The 6,891-nt window shown below is 34.3% G+C and overlaps 1 non-coding gene across 1 annotated transcript; it reads right to left on the bottom strand.

The window, feature by feature from the left end:
- Nucleotides 1-5,147: 5,147 nt before the first annotated feature.
- Nucleotides 5,148-5,254, bottom strand: LOC121217032 (small nucleolar RNA R71). The gene has a single exon (XR_005913241.1). It is a non-coding gene; the product is annotated as a small nucleolar RNA R71 (small nucleolar RNA).
- Nucleotides 5,255-6,891: the final 1,637 nt, after the last annotated feature.

The raw sequence follows: 6,891 nt of genomic DNA, 5'->3' as shown, positions 1-6,891 counted from the left end.
TGCCATTATCCGTGATGATCAAGTGTGGAACCTCGTATCGACACATCACTGCTTTCCACATGAAATTCTTCATCTGTTTTTCCGTGACGGTGGTTAATGCTTTTGATTCTAACCAATTGGTAAGTTGGCAAGGGGCTAGATATGAATTACAAGGGCTCGACTAGTATGCTGGAGGAAACAGACCCATAATATCTAACCCTCAAATTGCAAAAGGCTAGGGGCTAGATATGAATTATAAGGGCTTGACTAGTTGGCAAGGTATGAGTGAGAATTTTTGGCATGACTCCTATTTGGCTATAAATTTCACAGCATACTATTGGAGGCTAGGCCAATAGTAACCCTACCCAAAAATGTTTTGTTCAAGAAGGACTTAGGCACTTGGATGGTGTCCACAAATCTCCTTATGTATCTTTCTCAAACTTTAATTCACCTCGGAGGGGTTGAGACATCTTAAGAATAGCTAAACACTCTTTTTGTATAACACCCTATCAATAACAATGTACCTCACAGCTTTGCGGTAGAGCTTGTCTAATTCTCAAGGATTGAAGGGTGTCTTATCGATTACCAAGATTTTAATTAGGGGGTAATCTAATAACTCTCATCATCAACACTAAATGTTTTTTTTGTATGTAACTTAGTTTAGAAGTTCCTTACACTCAAGTAAAATTTTTCCATTCTATTTGGTCTCAACTGAAAAAACTAATGTAGGAAAGAAATTCGTCCGAGTGTTTTCGATTCTAAAGAATTTGTCATCCTAGACCTCAAGAAACATAGGTAATAAGCTTTTGACCAAACCATGGTACTTGGCTAAAATAGACTCTCGAACCTTGTACTCACCCTAGATTTGCTTTGCCACCACTTGAGAATCTGTATTGACATGCAACTTACGGACCTTCAATTTTTGTGCCAACTCTAGCCCTGTTATGAGTGCCTCATATTCTACAGCATTGTTTGAAGTGGAAAAGGAAAAAGGCCACCCATACTACCATTCGTACCCTTTGTATAAACTAACAATAATCTAACCTTTGACCTCTTCTTTCCAAATGATCCTTGTAACACCCTCAAAATTTTCGATTAAACACACAACACTATTCTGATATGGGATAAGTGAATCTATGAGAAAATATGAAAAATGAGTCAGATAAAGGATTCTTTTGGTATCAAGTTGATATTTGAGAAGAAAATTGAATAAGAGAATTTTAGAAATGAGGATGTGGCAAAAAGGACTAAATCGTATATTTTGAAAAGTTTGAGATCAAAGTGTAGTTTGACCAAGATAGGAAACATGAGTTATTAATGATTAATTGGAATAAGAATGTTTTGGAATTTGTGTTAGTGTGATGAAAATCACTTCTGGAACCAAATTAGAAAGATTGGAAAGTACAAGGACTAAATTTGTAAATTTCCCATATTTTTTGAGAAATGGATACAAATGTAATTTTCAATATCCAAGGATTTGTATTAAAGGTTCTATGTGGATAATAGGATTTTGATTTGATAAGTGACTATTTTTGTGAAGAAATTGTGCAAAGTGACAAAAAAAGGAGAAAAATAGTAATTTTTTTCATACAAGGGTATTTTGTTCATTTCTCAATATTTGTATAATGAAAATAATATTTGGATAGTATATTTGATATTTGAGATTAAAATGGACCCTTGGATGTGATTATTTTGGTAAGATGAATTTTGGACAACACATTTTAATATGTGTTGACTTTTAGTTGGCATAATATTTTGGTTAAAATGAGGAAAAAGGATGAGAAAACCCATCCGCCAGCTTGTTCTAGTCGACCACTCTCTCCCCATTAAAGCCTTCTTCCGTCCTTCATTTTTCTCAAAATCTCTTCAAAAATCTCATCACCCATTTTGAGTTTTTGTTGAAATCTATTAGAAAACCCATTTTAAAACTTCAACCCACCTTTATAACCTCCACTTTTGCAAGGGTGTTCTTCATTATATAGAGAGAAATTTTCATAGCGGTTAGTAATGATGTTTTCTACTTCTTCAAGTCTATAATTTGAGATTTCTATTCAAAAAATGATTAGAAAGTTTGAGTGTTAATATTTTTGTTATATTTTTAATTTATGAAAAATTAAAAATGATAGAAATTGATCTTTCAAGCTTCTTTGGTGGAAGATTCAAGGTGTTGGAAGCTTTATTTTGATTTTTGACTCATCCAATGGTAAGTACCTTGGATTTTCCAAGTTCATCTTTAATAGCATTATTATGTGAGTGGATAAATTATGAAATAAACTATAAAAAGAATAAGGTGTATTAATATGTGATTATGCAAGGCTTGATAGGTTGATTAAATTTAAAACAAATGGTAAATTTGGTGAATTTTAAATTGAAACCTATAGAAATGATGAAAATGAGATTGTAGTAAATATGAAGAATGTAGGTATAATAGAATTAGTTTTATGGCTAGAAATGAATATGTATGGGTTAATATGTTATAACAAAGAAAAATGGTGAAAATGTAAGATTGAGGTATAGCTAAAAGAAAGTTTGGGCCTAATGTGATAAGAAAGAATTATGAAAAGTTATTTATTATGGAAATTGGAAGGATGGAAACACAAAACTATGCACATTTTTTTATGCCATTTTTAACTTAAATTCATGCAGTTTTGATAAAATTCCTATCGGAAAATAATTAATTTTTATAACATAATTAAAGTGTACTTAAAATATGAACATGTTGAATTTTAATTAATTTTATAATTAATTTGGATGAATTTTGGTTATTTTCGATAGATTTGCACAAAGGGTGAAAAATGGCTCGGTAGACACTGCTAGAAGCACAAAATCGATAAGCAATTTGAAGTATCAAGGCGAATTAATTTCCAGCCTAAGACGGTCCAAAATTATGTGTATTAATTCGTAATATAATTAATTTTAATTTATGTCTAATTTAATTTTGGTTAATAAATTATTATTAATAAATTATGAAAAGTGGTTCAGTTGAGCCGAACCGAGTGAACCGAACCGACCAAGTAATGGAAAGCCCAAAACCACCCCATGTGCTGACCCAAATCAGCTAATTGGCTGATTATTTAGCTTGCAAAGAGGCCCTTGAAGACTTGTTCAAACAACATTCAAACCCCTCCACAAATGGTGGCTTTTTAGATTTGACCCAAGCTTAATTTAGCAAGTTTGAAATCATCAAACTTACCAAATGTCTGGCCGGCCAAGGGAGGGCTCTTTGGCTGCTAATTTTATCTATTTTTAGCAGCCCCCTTCAGCTATAAAAACCCCCTTAAGCTGATAATTTGAAACACGCCTCAAGCATACACATCTTTTCTCTTTTCTCTTTTCTCTCCACTTTCTCTCTTCTTTTCCATTCAAAATTCTCTTGCTCTCTTGCCGATTTCTCCTCTTGGAAAGGGGAATTCATTAGCCATTTGGAGCAGAAGTTAAGTGTTCATAGCAACCTTGGTTGACGAGGATAATGGAGAAGGAAGAACGGAGCAAACGAGTCAAGCCACAAAAAAACATCGAATTTAATTTTTGTTCCCTATCCCTTTAATTTTTGTTGTTGTTATGATGTACATATCTATGAATATTTACGTTGTTGGAATGGTTAATTTAATCAATTTAGATTGAATTTAATTCATGTTAGGTTGATAGCAATGCATTTGCTAAAATTGTTAAAATTCTGTTTATATTGTTATAGGCCTCGGTAAGATGCTTGGTTAAGTAAAATCATGACTAAGTTACTCTTGCTTTACAATTGTGAGGTAGCTAATGAATTAATTATTTAAACAGATTGAAATTGTTAATAATGGACACAGTACTTAATTAGTGCATGTTTAATCATCTAAGGTATCTGAGGGTGAAATTAACAATGGTATCTGATGATACAATTGCCTTGCATAACTTGCAAGATTATTGTGATTAAACTGTTTCAAGGTGGAGATAACTTGTTACCTCACATAGTCTTTTATGTGCTTATTAGATTTAATTAATCGTTTGAATAGACATAGGGATATGTACAAGAGATTATTTCGATTTAATAAGTATGTATGTGCAATAACATATTTTCCTATTAAAGATTTATTCAATCGGTTGAATTGACATAGGGATATAGTCAAGAGATGAATGGATTTTTGTCGGTGAGTATGTTCATAAGTTAGCAAATTACCGAGTTGTCGTGAATTTATTCATAACAATATAAAATGAGTTTAGTAATTCTAAGTTAAGACATGTAAGTGATCTAACACAATTATGTCATCTTGATTAAAATCGTATTTTGAAATCGTGCATTTGAGATTTATTTTTTTAGTTTACTTAGTTTAAAATCTTAGTTTTTAATCACCTTCTTCAAACAAAATATTTTTCTTCACCAAAGTGTTTTAAATAGCATTCATAAATAATTCTTTTCACAGTCCTTGTGGGTACGATAACTCGACATTTACTTGTCATTTTATTACTTGTTACGATTGTGTACACTTGCACATTTCTGTCATTCCAATTTTTTGGTGCCGTTGCCGGGGACTATTTTAAAAAATCATTATTTGTGAATTTGTTAGTTTTGCATTTTGGTTTATTTTTCTGTTCAAATTTTAACTTAATTAATTTCTCTATGATTATTTTAAGTGTTTATGAGTATTGACCGAATTATTGATTTACTCTCTGTAGACCCTGAGATTGAATGAACTTTTCGACAGCGAAGAAGACAAGCAAGTCAGAGAAGGACCGAAGAGATGAACTTCGAAAATCTAAATCAAGGAAACGGAGCAAACCCTGCTCAAAATCCTATCCTTATTGTTGATGATAGGGATAGAGCTTTAAGACAGTATGCCGTGCCAGTATTTAATGATCTTAATTTGGGTATTAGGAGACTTGAAATTGAGGCACAATAGTTCGAGCTAAAGTCAGTCATGTTCCAGATGCTTCAGACAGTGAGCCAATTTAGTGGAATGCCTACCAAAGATCCTTAGCTACACTTCAGACTATTTATGGAGGTGAGCGATTCTTTCAAGTTAGCCAGAGTACCCAAGGATGCACTACGATTGAAGTTGTTCTCGTATTCGCTAAGGGACAGAGCTCGAGCTTGGTTAAACTCAGTGCCACCAAATTCAATTTCCACATGACAAGAGTTAGCAGAAAGATTCCTTATGAAGTATTTCCCGCCTAGCAAGAATGCTAAGTTGAGAAATGAGATCACTGCATTCCAACAAATGGATGATAAGTCCTTGTATGTGGCATGGGAAAGGTACAAAGAATTATTACGAAAGTGCCCTCATCACTAAACCCCACATTGCGTCCAATTTGAGACATTTTATAATGGTCACAATGCCCAGACGAGGATGGTAGTGGACGCTTCTGCTAATGGTGCTCTTCTTTCTAAGTCTTATAATGAGGCTTATGAAATCATTGAGAGGATTGCCTGCAACAATTATCAACAGCCAACCAATCGAGCAGCATCAGGAAGACGAGTTGTTGGAATACATGAAGTAGACGTTCTTACTTCACTCACATCTCAGTATCATCAATATCCTCAATGTTAAAAAATTTTACTACTAATGGGTCTAATAGTTTTGTAGCACAGCCACCAAATCAATTTGAAAATATAGCTTGTGTTTATTGTAGGGAAGGATATTTGTTTGAAGAATGTCCATCAAACCCAGAATCCGTATACTACATGGGTAACCAGAATCAAAATTGAGAAAAACAAGGACTATAATCTAACTTCTATAACCCATCATGGCAAAACCATTCGATTTTTTCCTGGAGTAACTAATAGGCTGGAACCAGTAATACTTACGCCCAACCTAGATCGACCCAGCCACCTAGTTTTCCCCAACAAGTTCAGAAACCAACCCAAGCTGAACCATCCAATGGCTTAGAAAATTTGTTGAAGGCATACATGGCGAAGCATGATGCCTTAATTCAAAGCCAAGCAGCTATATTGAAAAACCTGGAAAACCAAATGGGCCAGCTTGCAACTGAACTTAGAAACTGACCATAAGGTGCTGTACCTAGTGATACGGGGAATCCGAGGAATCCAGGGAAGGAAAATTGTAAAGCATTGACATTGAGGAGCGAAAAGACATTAGAGCCCAACACCGTCGAAGATCAAAAAGAGCTAGATGATGCTCAAGACTCAGAGGGCATTAACCGAGTGTTGAAATGTCAATTTCACAAGAACCAGAATCTGTAAAATCCGATAAGATAACTTCAGAACTAGCTAATTCTGATCAACTAACAACCCCGTTAGATGCAAAGTTACTATAGAAGAGAATCAACCAGTTCCAATAAAGAAACCTCCACCACCCTACCCTCAAAGACTTCAAAAGCAGAAGTAAGAAATTCAATTCAAGAAGTTCCTAGACATACTCAAGCAACTTCATATCAAAATCCCATTGGTTGAAGCACTTGAACAAATGCCGAACTACGTCAAATTCAAGACAAACTAAGGATATCCTGTCTAAAAAGTAAAGGCTTGGAGAATTTGAGACGGTAGCTCTAACGAAGGAATGCAGTGCATATCTTCAAGACAAATACCCTCGAAATTGAAGGATCCTGGATGTTTTACCATACCTAGCAACATTGGAGCAACATATTGTGGTAAGGCACTATATGACTTGGGTGCGAGTATCAACTTGATGCCCATGTCAATATTTAGGAAGTTGGGGATATGTGAAATTAGACATACTATGGTTACACTTCAATTAGTAGATCGATCCCTAGCACATTCAGAAGGAAAAATCGAGGACGTATCGGTATGTGTAGACAAATTTATATTTCATACTGGTTTTGTGACTCTAGATTTTGAAGCAGACAAAGGGGTGTCAATCATCCTAAGAAGACCGTTCTTAGCAACCAGAAAAACCCTTATTGATGTGCAGAAGGGTGAGCTTAATATGCGTGTTCAGGATGATCAAGAAA

This window comes from Gossypium hirsutum, chromosome A02, assembly GCF_007990345.1.
Source record: "Gossypium hirsutum isolate 1008001.06 chromosome A02, Gossypium_hirsutum_v2.1, whole genome shotgun sequence".
Taxonomy (NCBI): domain Eukaryota; kingdom Viridiplantae; phylum Streptophyta; class Magnoliopsida; order Malvales; family Malvaceae; genus Gossypium; species Gossypium hirsutum.
This window is presented reverse-complemented; position numbering and strand designations above follow the sequence as displayed.